Below are 13,473 nucleotides of genomic sequence, written 5' to 3'. Positions count from 1 at the left end.
AAATGAAACAATTATTAGATCAACTAGTGGGTAGACAATTAGGCATTTTAGATTCACCACAATTTTTTTTTATCTGTGGTTAAAGTGTGTAAGCATACCTAGCTAGCTAACTGTATAGTACACTATTGTTCCCATAGCTTATTTCACTAGCTTAATTTTTGTTTTTACACAGCTCTGCCTATCTCCGAGATGTAGTTTCATTCTGCTGCCAATTCATCATTCACTGAATTTATTGACTTGTGTGGTGTTACTTCATCCATCACAGTCATAACCACTCAACTACCACTCCATGCTGTTGCTTCCAATGCAGTAATTCTGTAAAACAATAGACTACCAAAGCATGCTCCTCTCACATCAGTCTCTCTTCATCAGCAAAGCCTGAAATTATGGTCAGACATCAGCTGATTCTGAGCTAATGTCTGAACACTTTTAGAAAGTTTTGTATAGTATTATCAAAGGTTCATAATATAGTAATGGGAGAACTCTTGGTATTATTGAGTATGTCCAACCACATAACAGAACAGGATTCATTCCAAAACATAATTTCAGGCCCTACATCAATCCATTCCACCTTAACTGTTGATCATGTGATGATGTGCTTTAAATGGAAATTAATACTGATCTGGAGCATATGTAGTATCAGCTGATGTACGTCACAGTTTTTCAAGTGAACTTTATGAATCTCAATCTTGAGCTCAGCTCAATGAATAGTTCACTGCTAAGGTACACTATTATCATTCATTACAGCAATGGCAAGCAGGAAAAAAAGGGAAAAAAAGGTGTCACCGGCTGTCTTGGGGAAAATTTGGGTGCCCGCCCATTCTTTGCTATACTACTCCTTTAGATTGATATAAAGTTGTTTATTATTATTATTGTGTTCTCTTCCAGATCCTATTGTATGTAAGGACTCAGGTAGTCTGGCTGGACGACAAAAGAATATTATGACAGTCGTAGGAGAACACATCAAGCTTGAATGCCTTTTTATAGGAAACTTAAAACTTTTAAAGTACTCTTTGTATGTCTCTTGGGAAGTCAGCTATCCATATGGCCAACAAATTAAACGTATTATTGACAATTCCACTCATCCATATCAGATTTCTGTTTTCCAAACTTGTTTAAGTGATGATGGATCATGTTGTAAGTTTGTGGATCAGCTAACTTTTAAAGCTTCGTCAGAAATGAATGATGCAAATTTAGCCTGTATTGCAGCTATAGATGGAAACCCAGTATCACGTACTAGCAACATAAGTGAGTCTATTTCTATAGGGAGAATTATTGTTATGAATGTTTAGTGTACTAAAGTTGTAACTGATATTTTTCACAATTGATTTTGAGGTGTGACCACTTGTTTTTTATGTATGCTTCAAACTTTGCATTTGTCAAGACACGTGGTAGTGTGTGGTGCAGCCACCAATTCATAACTTAAAAGAAGTGGCCAGTTACTGAATCCTCTTAATAAGGGACTATTTGTTTGTATGCTGCAAAATTTCAATTTGTTTTTGATGATTGATTAACTGATGCCTTCAGTCAACTGAGACAAGTGTAACGGTTAAAGCTATGGGCTTTGGTTTTCACTGTATGACTGCCCAAGAGGTACCTTTCAACATACTGCAGTATCAAGAGTATCCCTCTCTATATTATAAACTCTTGGTAGTATACACATCATCAGCTTATTTTTGTACCCTTCTGTGTCTTATGTATTCTCACTGGCAGCGCAAGGGGTCATTTCGCAGTAAACCTTGTTCCAGGTGGTTGTAAAGCAATGTGTGCAAAGCATGCTGAACATGTGAAGCATGATTTCTCAGGGGGCATGCTCCTACAGGAAACATTTATCCCTCCGTGATCAATTCTGAAAGCAATTTTATGCACTGACTGCTATATTAGAACAACTGGCTGCTCTATTAGACTATTTTATCTTTTTGTAAATTGTAAACTTCTGAAAACTAGACTTGGAGATAATTGCTTCAACTGTCTGTCACAAATGTCGAGAAGCCATCACATGTTACCATGAATCAACACAGGTAAGCCCATGATGTGTATTGTGGTATGCCAAAAGGCACCTGTTTAGCTAAGGTGATGTCTAATAGTGAAAAAATCAAACCTATAAAGCCTTAACTGTTTTTGAGCTACAATTGTTTGAAGGCATCAGTTACTTAGTCAGTCAGCAGAAAGTTCCACTGAATAGCTAAAATAAAGTTTTATAGCAACCTATTGGAAGCATTTCAGGTCAAGACATACTGAAGGAACTTTGCTACACCTATAGTATGTTCACGTTGAGCTGAATCCTGAAAAACAGCTAAAAATTAAAAGTGGATTTTTTCTCAACCGAGTTAACATTTCTGCCAACCAGATGATTATTGGTAACAGTAAAGGTGTCAACAACAGACACGTACGGTTTGGCTCCATTACAAGTTCGGGAAAGGGCTCTAATGGACACTGTACTTATATGGCTTCCCCATAGGAAATGTATTGTGAAAATTTTGATTGGCAGTAAATATTATGTCAAACATTTGAACAACAAGATTTTGAAATATTTTTAGCGGATCAAGCAGTACTACAAATGAGCCAAATTTCAAGATCATGTGTAATTGCATCCATGAGTTATTAAATGTTTTTGAGGATTCAGCTCAACGTGAACGTACTATAACCACTGCCATGAGGTATTGTGAGGCTGGTTTCAGTATTTTATGTGAGGAAGTGCGAACTTCATTGTTCCCTAATTGCTGTATGATGATCTGTAATCAAAGTTAAAATTCTTTATTTTCCTTGTACTTGTCTGGCTTAAAATAACCTTAAGCCTGATGTGTAGCCCCCCAGGGCATAATAGCTCCACTATAAAAACATTTCAGCAAAAAAATAGCTGCAATTTGTAATAATGACAGTGCTGGCCTCCCTGTCATTACACTGTGTTATAGTTTACAAGAAGCCAATTTTGATAATCATCTCTGATATCCCAATATTAAAACACCTCGTATTTTGGGGACCATGCACTTTCCCTTTTCAATTGAACTGGAGTGTTATCATTGGGAAGGAGCCAGTCAAATTTCTGGTTTTATTAAGTACGTATATAAATCTTTGATATGTACAATAATTGCTGTGTTTGCATATAGCTGTCTTCAAATATCCAAGACTCAAAAGTCCCAGTCAACGTGACACTTGGGCTACACTGAATAGTACCAAAACACTGCAGTGTCAGATTTATGCACCTGAAATGACAGGGGTCACAATTATGATGTGGCAAAAAGATCACATACCAATAAACAGTTCAGAACACTATAACATAAAGGACACTGCTCCACCAGGTATTGGCGTTGTTACATCAACACTGACAATTGACAGTGTTACTGAGGAAGATGAAGGAACCTTCTCGTGTTACAGGTTTTTGCAATTGAATTCGGCGACTTTGCAATTGAATTCGTCCCGTTTGCAATTGAGTTCGTCGCTTTTGCAATTGAATTCGTCCCGTTTGCAATTGAATTCGTCGGTTTTGCAATTGAATTCGTCCCGTTTGCAATTGAATTCGTCGCTTTTGCAATTGAATTCGTCGCTTTTGCAGTTAAATTCGTCCATAACAAGAATGGCAGCTGGAGCAAACATGAAAACATGATGTAGCAGCTGCTACAAGAACTTGTTCAAGTACAACAGTAGTAAACAACTCTTTATAAGGCAATAATTCTTCCTCTACAGCCTCTCCAACAACATTCCAAACTTTACTACGCCATTCGCGATGGGTGTGGTCACTCGCGAGCAAGCTAATTAACTTGTCAGACAGCTATCAACTTCGCGTACTACCAGCTTCAATTACCTTCTAGTGTCTCAAGTGTAACTCTCCAAGGCATAAATAGTTCATCTCTTAATGAGCGGGTTGGTTTCTTGGAGCCGTTTTGTTTATGACGAATTGTAATGCAAACGCGACGAATTCTATTGCAAAACCGACTAATTCAACTGCAAAATCGACGAATTCAATTGCAAACGGGACGAATTCAATTGCAATACCGACGAATTCAATTGCAAACGGGACGAATTCAATTGCAAAGGCGACGAATTCAATTGCAAAAACCTGTATTGTCGTTACAGCGAAGCAATGGTTACGTCAGATAAACCTGTAATATCTGCTTTTAGTAATATTCATCTGCATATTGGAGAAGAAGGAGAAGGTATATATGTATATATGGAATTTTATGACCAAGAGTTCATACGTAATGCAGAAAGGATTATGAACTCTTGTAATAATGTACTTATGTAATACAGATCAGCATTGAAACCGGGTCGGGTCAACCGGGTCACATTTTCTCCGGTTTAAAAATTATCCAAGTCTGACCCGGATTGGATCACGTGAGAAACGAAATTGTTCGTTTGACGACGTGGAAACTTATAAACGCTATCGCGTAGCTCTTTCGTGAGCCACGCCCACTTATCGCGTTACAAACATACGCTCAACCACGCCCATTTATTAGTAAGTGCAGTATGTAGCACGAAACTGAGGGCATCTATGATGAGGGGTAGCTATAGTCTGGCGCCGCCCGCCCCTTCGCATAAAGTAAGGGTCTGGTGAAATACGGATACTATAGCGCCCAGATTCGGCGCTAGCCAATTAGTGCATGCCAATGACATTCACACAGAAATTTCCTTGGCAACACAATGCTTTTGTTCGAATTGAAATGCAATCATCTGACGTAACAAGCATTACGTGCGCTGTCTAATTGAATTCCTTTTGAAACGATTAGGTATTTGTATTTCACCAGACCCTTACTTTTTGCGAAGGGGCGGGCGGCGCCAGACTAGGGTAGCTATTGTTATAGGTGATGACCTTTTTTTGGTCTTCAACCTACAGCTAGGCTGAAGCTGCAATTCTAAAAGTCTGGATCCGCCCCTGTTTACTCAACACGAATCGAACCAGCTCAAAATGTAGTCTTGCTCGCTCGCTCGAGACTAGCCGAAACATAGCCCTTATCGCACGCCTCGGCTTTAATTAATCCGGATCATCCAGGTCAGCAGTAGTGACCCGGTTTCAAAGCTGGTACAGATCATACAAAGAAGATCACCACCTAATGAACAAACTTTAACAAATACATATTTAGCAATAAACTAATGTAGCAAAGGTATTGATTACATGTCACATGATTTTCTTTCCTTGTTTGAAACATAATGATCCCTATACTCTAATATTTCCATACAATGTGTTGTCAACTTGAAATTGTAGTGCAATTGATCATGATTGAAATACTGATCTATTATGGTAGACTAAATTGTTATAGTCTTGTGTAGCTGCATAGACTATTTTCCTTGCCCACATACACAAACTCTGGCTTTGTAAGACTTATGTGCATGCAGGCAAAGCAACCTGTGTGTTTAAGGACAGTATTAGAAGCATATATGTAATTAACCAACCCCTCTAAGCATAATGCAAAAATTAAAAGTTCCCATTTCAGCTACCACCTGAAACCATTGATGTATTTATTACCCCCCTTCCTATGTTAGAACCATAAAAAACATGGGATGAAGGAGGTCCATTATGGATTCCCCATGGTATAGCATAAAGCATATCGGATTCAAGTGACACCTAGCAGGAAAAACTAGCATTTTCAACACTTGCCTGAAAACATTAGTTAATTAATTGGCTAAGTTAGTCAGTAGAAAAGTCTATTCATTTTAACCTTATCAGTTGGAAGCATTCTGGGTTGTGTTGAGGGCTTGATTGTGCCCAGTCAGTACTGCTGAGGTATTGTGAAGGTACCATATTTACTTGGTTTGATGCTGCAGCTATACTATTAGCCTAGCGGCAAAAATCAATGTGGCTATTATTCAAGGATGGCCACTAATCAAGTGTGGTGTTTATAGCATAAAACAGCTCTTAAGTGTGATGCCTAGAATATCAAATAAAAACTGTTGTTATAAGAAGAGTATGCACTTATGTACTGACTTCATATTTAGTATATTTCAGCACAACGTGCACTAAAAGGGAGCAGCATATGAAAGGTTGGTTTCAGACACACAATTTAGAACAACTAGCACTCTTTCCTTACTGAAAATACCAATGTAGGATAGCCTACTTCACCTTTATAACTCAAAAGGATGAGCAGTTAACTCTTGAACAATTGAGGACTACAGATTCAAGTAATAGCCACAGCGTTTATGCTTATCTTTAAAAGCACAGTGCGGCTACTATTCAAATGCAGTGACTACAGCACACAACCAAGATAATCCAACAAAAGTGAATGTGTTACAATATAATACTCACAATAACACCTTGACATATTATTTTGAAAGCAATTAGCCAATAGAATTAGTATTACACTTGTTTGTCAAGGTCCAATGACAAAATAATCTGTAATACTAATTTGATTGGCTACAATACTGTGGTGTCTTTTTATTAGAAGTATATGTCCAACATGACAACTAGTGTTACCATAGTGATAGATGCCCCATGGCATAGCAACAATATGGCTACTCAGCAATGGTTGCTAAGGTAAAAGTCATTTTGAGATCATAGCAACGGATGCTACGTGTGATTGGTCTTTTGCAGTGGCTATTTTTTGAATTTCTGTTGCCTAGTAACAGTTGCTGTGTTGTCAAATTAATTTGCAATAGGACAGATGGCTATGGCATTAGGGATTAATAAAGCGAGCATTGTAAACAGGAAAGAGTAAAATAGTGCAAGGCGAAGCCGAGCACTATTTCCTTCCTGTTTACAATGCGAGAACTATTAATCCCGAATACCACAGCCATCTGTCCTATTACATATACAAATACGATAGTTTGAGGCTGGTTTGTCTAGTTGATACTTAATACTTTAGGGATAACCCCTACCGTACTAAGCAATGTGTGTTTATACTAAATATAGGGAGCAATGATTCAGAAGACACCACTACTTACATTCTGATTGCCGTTTGTGGTATTCTTGGTGTTGTTGGTATTGTTGTCATCATTTCAGTTGTTGTTTGTGTTATTAAGAAGAGAAACAGAAGTGAGGAGGTGTTAATTGTATGTTGTTTGTACAGTTTATTGTTATTTTGGTCAGTAGGAAGCAACCGTAATGCTCAACAGCCAGCACAGCGACAATGGCAAAATGGACATGGTGGTAATTTAATCAAATTTGTGCCGAAGGTACAATACCAGTTAGAGAGCCTGTAGAATCCACTTCAGGTACGTACATATACTAATATGCTTTGTGATAGACCATAGCTTAAACTTTTAAGTTTCTCAAGGATTTGTACATGTGACAATGCCACAGGCAGGTAGGAAACCTGCTTGTGTTGGCTATAGAATATTCAGTTGCATTGATTGATAGCTACAATTTAGATTTGATAATCTTCTGAATTTTTGTTCTTGAATAGTGGCTTTGATATAGTGTACATAGAGTAGTTGGTTTGCATTCATCATAAACTCTTACAATGGAACCTGTCATAATGGTCACCTGTATAGAAAGGTCACCTCTCTAAAAAGACCTCCCCTAAATGAGCTATTTAATTATATACTGCAGCTGATTCACCAGTTTAAACGGTCAAAAATCTTACCCCGAAGTGACTGTCTTAGATCTTATACAGGTTTCACTGTATTCATAAATACTTCAGAATAGGGGGTTTAATAGATACGATCTCTTCATTTACTGATCATATTAGTAGAGGATAGCATTTCGGCATTTCTGGTGAATGTTTGAGTCACGATTCATAAGATGAGATTGGAAACACAACTTGACAATAAACATCTTAAACAATCTAGTTGAGTAACTTGTAATAAATGGCTTTAAATGGTCTGCTTTTGCGTCTACTTCCTATACATTCATGCGACTGTGCAACTCGTCAATTCTGATTGGCCAGCCAATATTTTGGCTGGATTGCACTTCCGGGCCCAAAAAATTTGAGCATTGTCACCAGGCAGTGTTTGCGCAATAGTACAAGCCTGGCTGGGCATGAGACTATACTAGCACAGCACTAATGAACATGAATCCTCTTGAAAAGATGGGATAAAATACCCACGTATCCTTTAAAGTGAGCAGCCAGTCTAATTTGTGTTGGATGCTGTACTGGCATCCAACACACTATTAAGTTATACAGTATTTGTGGTGTGTTACAACTTTACTACTTGTTATAAATTAAAGTAACAAGTGGATGGCTTACTGTAGCTAAGTACAAATTAAATGCTTATGTTTATTATACAAGAAATGGTGTTTAAATACATAAAAGTATCAGTATCTGTGACATGCCTTAGGTAACTTACTACTAAGGATGCCCAAATTTGTAAAGCTGGAGGTGATAATGCTTTGCACTGATTACTTTTTCACTGCTCAATTAACCTGATCTGTTTAGGGACGAATGCTTGCCATTGTGACCCATTGTCCGAGAAGTCCTAGTTGTTTGTAGGTTCATTACAAGTGACTTACTGACACATGTAATGCAGTCTTCTTTGCCATTCTCAATTTTGTACTGCTAAAGTATTTATACTTGCCTATGATATCTATAATTACAATTTGACCTTTCACGATTAAGTTTCTGCAATACAGGATGATTGTCCTTGAGTTGTATGGCCTCATTACTGTGCTTTTTAAGTCTATGCCATATTTTTCTACAATCTTATGTAGATGTCTGCTATTTCTGAGACCCTCTATTGTGCTATGTAATCTGCTTTGCCTTCCATTACTTGATTGTTTTATATAATATATTTAGTCTGTCTTTGCTAGATACTGTGCATAATTGATCGTTTTCTGTTTCATGATGTTAAAGAAAGGAATTTTCTACAGATGTTGCTTTGTTACAGATTGTTTCAAAATTATTATCCAGATGGTATTCAATACTCACAGATGTGTGCATATGCATATGCTAAAAAATCTTTTGAGCTAATGACTGAATGACTAAATATGAATAGACTGAAAATGCATCTGACTGAGTAGACCTGACTTAAGTACTTTTATAACTTGACATGCATTACACTCAATTTTGAGTCTTGCATTATTTAAAATTAAAATTAATGTATTGTATGTAGGGCGTGGACCTTTTCCAAGGCATTCTGAAAATTCAACCAGTGAGATTGAGCCATTACTGCTCCACCCATCTCACCATGATGTAATTCCTGCGGTATGTATGAACATTAACAACATGTTGCACCTTGTGTAATAAATTAATGGAAAAATTATGCATTCAGTAAGCATAATTTGTTGGTTGATCTATCCCACAATTTTTTTTGTTTCACAAATCTGTACTGACACACTTTTAAATTGTTATTATATTGATTACGTTTGTGTTTTATAGGAACATTACAATATGGTGACTGGTCAAGCAAGCAACGATTAGAAATGATATGTGGTATTATATATTGATAAAGGAAGCAGCTATATATTGTGAAGAACAATGCTAATTGGTATTTTATATCTTTCAACTGCAACTGTCATTATATTAATGTATTTTTCTGGATAATGTATGTTTGACAAATTGCATTCTAAATGCATTTTCATAATTATATTAACTTTAGTTTCTATAATGACATGAATAGAAACATAATATGTACTCTTCTAAGATGCTAGATGCAGCATGTACTGGTCACAATTGCATTTAATCTTCCTCCACAGAACATACATACATATATCATGTGATAAACATAATGTCATATAATCGTTGCAATGCTCAAGATTGCATGTCTAATAATTATTGTGTTAAGTGTGACTTATAGCCCTAGGGCATTAGGTATGAATATCAACTACCTAATTTTGTGAAGGTTTTCAGGTTAGATGCCAGTGCTATATCTCATGATTTTATAGAGATGAGCAATAGTGGTGATTGATCGATTATCATGATTGTGAGTAACTATCATGATAATGGTATGGTAGCACTAGCATCATAAATAATATAATTATAAGGGTCAGAAAAGCAGTGTTTTTGACCTGTTTATAAACTCAAAACTTGTGAGGACCTGGCATCATTCCCAGCACCTGTTATAGTCCAACCGATACTAAAGATTTATTTTTGTTCTATGACAAACTTAGATCTAGAATTGCAAGGGACCAGAAGAGTTGTTGAGAAAACAAACTGATACTAGACCATGCAGTTAGTGGCCATGGCAATTACTACCGTATGCTCTCTAGCTACCTCATTGTGGTTAATGCAGTAGCAGGTATTTGGATCAGTTATTAAAGTTCTAGATCAATATTCACACCCGTGTGATATTGACTTTAAAATGTTACAACCACAAAGTAGACTACTCAATTGCACATATGCAAAAGTTACTTATATAACTTACTCACATGCAGTACTATTTAATATTTTACTTACATTTGGCAAGTCTTTTATACAAACTGGATGCCAAACGTCTATAGCTTTGTAGTATATACTTCAACATTATTGGATAAAACATGAAAATTAAATTTTAGTGGTGCTAGAATTTACATATTTAAATGCAATGTAACAATTTACAGGGCCAGGGCCCAAAGTCTGGCAGGTATTTTGCTATAAGCCACCTCGAGCTCGCTATATATAAGCACAAAATGCTAAATGACCCAGGCATTCCACAATGACTGCGGTAGTTAGCTATAGTTTTAAGAGGTGCTTGATGGAGGTACGTATAAATTCAAAATTTTTGTCATAATCAAGCTACAGGATAAAGGATGAAAGTTAACTAATGACTGAAATTGATATGCTCTAATAGAACAATCAAATGTTTTGTTAAAAAAGAATAGTGCTTGTTAATAATCTATTATCATAGAATGTATAGAAACTGTAGGCCCATAGCCAGGGGGGTTCTGAAGAACTGCCCTCTTGGAAAAAGGTTAGACATGAGGCTATTATGCTCCAAAAATTGAGCATTATGCTTTTGAGCAGTGCTCGAAAAATCACCTATTATGCTTTTGAAAATTGCCCATTATTCCCCAAATTATGCCACCATAATTGGTTAATAATATCAGTTCACTGCTGTATCAGGCTATTTTCATTGATGTTTAAGCTTAATAGTCTTCAATTCTTTAGCTGGTTACTGTATTAGAGTATTTCATTTCAATGTGACTGCTTTATTAGAGTAAATAATATTCAGTGACTGTTCTATTAGAGTTTCTGACTGCTCTATTAGAGTATCTCGATTTTTTTAACGGAATTGTGCAGTCTACAGATTTTCCTAATGTTTAATAAAGCTTTATAATCACCTCAAAATTCTAGCATAACTCCTGATTCCCACATATACCTATTATGCTCGAACTTATGCCGGCATAATAGCCGCATCCCTAAAAAAGGTCCACAATTTCAGTAAAAGGTCCACAGTTTTAGAAGTCCAAATTTTCAGGAGCAAAAGTCCATTAGCTACAGTTTATTAGATATCACTAATAAGAAGCTAAATTAAGTGCTCCGAGTAGCTCATTCAGTGTTTGCAATGCAAGATCGAGATACATTAATAGAGCAGTCAGCCACTCTAATAGAACAGTCACAATTACATTTTCTTTTAAAAGCTACTTAATTTACATGTAGATTGTCTAAACCGAGCATTCATTAAAATATAAGATTATGGTGGACAAGCCCCTCCATGCAGAGCCCACGAATAGCATCCATGCTTCAACTCCATGCAATGTGTAAATTTCATTGTTTAAGACACCCTTTGTTCTGCTCCACTGCCCCTGTTGATCATGGCAGAGCAATGGCGGATCCAGGATGGGGCATTTGGGGCAAATGCCCCCCCCCCCCCCTTCAAGAAATTGCACACAAGATCGAGATACTCTAATAGAGCAGTCAATTACTCTAATAAAGCAGTCACAATGTTCATGAGGCAGTGCAGCTTACTTATGAAGCTATAAATAGGATTTTATTTTACATAACATACGTGATATAATATATTTGGTAAAGGATAACTAGCTATTATTGTTGTGACCTTTTCTTTTTTTTTTTTTTTTGCGCTCTTCAACTTTTTTCAGCAAGGTGCCCCCCCCTCTTTCCAGACTCTGGATCCGCCCCTGCAGAGTGCTCAATCTTTCCCATTCTTATTAACTGTGACATTCCAATATAATACATTTAGACAAATGCATATGCAGACGGTATAATTACAGTAGCAGTAGATATATTTTTCTAGATGTCATCTGGTCTTCAGCTTACCTAAAAAATTGTTATTTTTATTAACTGAAATGCCACTTAATTCAACCTTTTAGCATCTATTTTCAAAATATTTCCTAGGGGGTGGGGGGGGTGGCATGCCCCCAGACCCCCTTAGCTTCAGCATGCTTCACATACTGGGTGCACACACCATAATATAATCTGAATTATGCCACATAAAAAGGTTCATTTTTCTTCTAAAAGAGCCTACCCAGATAAAAGTCTGGCTACATCCCTGAACTACTTTACTCAACAGTAAATTAATTATTGCTATATGCATGCATGCATCATCAGTTTGATTTCTCACACAATCCTGTGTTGATTGATTGTCTTTGTGACTTATGCTTATACAGGGACAGTACTAGTGGAGTAGGCCAAAGGCTATGAATAACGTTAAAAGTTAAGTTGCATGACGTTTGAAGCATAAACATAAATAATGTGAAAGATTTATAAAAAGGGATCATACAATTCTATGAACTTATAACTTCGCTTTCAAGATATACACAAACCTGTTTATCCATCCATTAAGCTATGTTGGTGCTCACTGCTAAACAAATTTCTAGGGAGTAGCCTTTTCACAATCAGAAGTTATCAATAAATGTCAAAGTTGGTAAATCGGTTGTGTGTGGAAGACCTTTTTCACAAATCCGGTCACAAATGCATGGAGGGTCTGAAGAAATACCCCAAATTTTTACATATATTTGTTAATTAGCTCAGAGATATAGTCCATTAGATTGTGTTGTTACACAGATATCAAGTGTACATACATATACATATATGCTTTGAAGCTAAACCCATGCAACCGGTGTTAAGTTGCTAGTTAATCTTCTCCAATGAGCCCATAGATCAGGAAGCTAAAAAGAAAAGCAGTCCAACTGTATGCAGCCATTGCACATGCTTCATTTCTTCAAAATAATCAACTACTGTATAATAGCTTAGGGATAAGGATTCATTTCAAGTTATTCAAATTCTATAGATAAAATTCCCAACTTATCTGGCCAGACAAACCATACTCTGCATATACATAAGCAGTCAAATACTTGCAACCTGCTAGTATGTACCACCTGAACCAGCATGCACCCTTTTCCTGGCTCTGGAAACACAATGTTTAGGCCTTGTATACATAACTACAGCAGTAAATATTAATTTTAGCAGTGGTGACAGAATGGTATATTATCTGCTAGACCATGCAGTTTACTTTTTGTGATTGTATTTTACTTTAAATAAGTGATTACTTGGAAACAGCAAGAAGCAGTAGGAAATGATGCACTAACTTATTCACACAAATAACCAATCATAATAATATTGCCCATCAGGAAGCCCGGCCCTTCTGTAATAGATTTGCAGCAGAAACACCAGACAGATTAACTGAAAAATATATATCATATTGATAAACAATTTGCATGGGATT

The 13,473-nt window shown here is 36.6% G+C and overlaps 1 long non-coding RNA gene across 1 annotated transcript; it reads left to right on the top strand.

Annotated features, from left to right (window-relative positions):
• The first annotated feature begins 7,021 nt into the window (after window positions 1–7,021).
• Window positions 7,022–9,402, top strand: LOC136238539 (uncharacterized). Its single transcript, XR_010693019.1, has 3 exons — window positions 7,022–7,146; window positions 8,983–9,074; window positions 9,249–9,402. It is a non-coding gene; the product is annotated as an uncharacterized lncRNA (long non-coding RNA).
• Window positions 9,403–13,473: the final 4,071 nt, after the last annotated feature.

The sequence above is a fragment of the Dysidea avara genome, chromosome 11 (genome assembly GCF_963678975.1).
Source record: "Dysidea avara chromosome 11, odDysAvar1.4, whole genome shotgun sequence".
Lineage (NCBI taxonomy): Eukaryota > Metazoa > Porifera > Demospongiae > Dictyoceratida > Dysideidae > Dysidea > Dysidea avara.
This window is presented reverse-complemented; position numbering and strand designations above follow the sequence as displayed.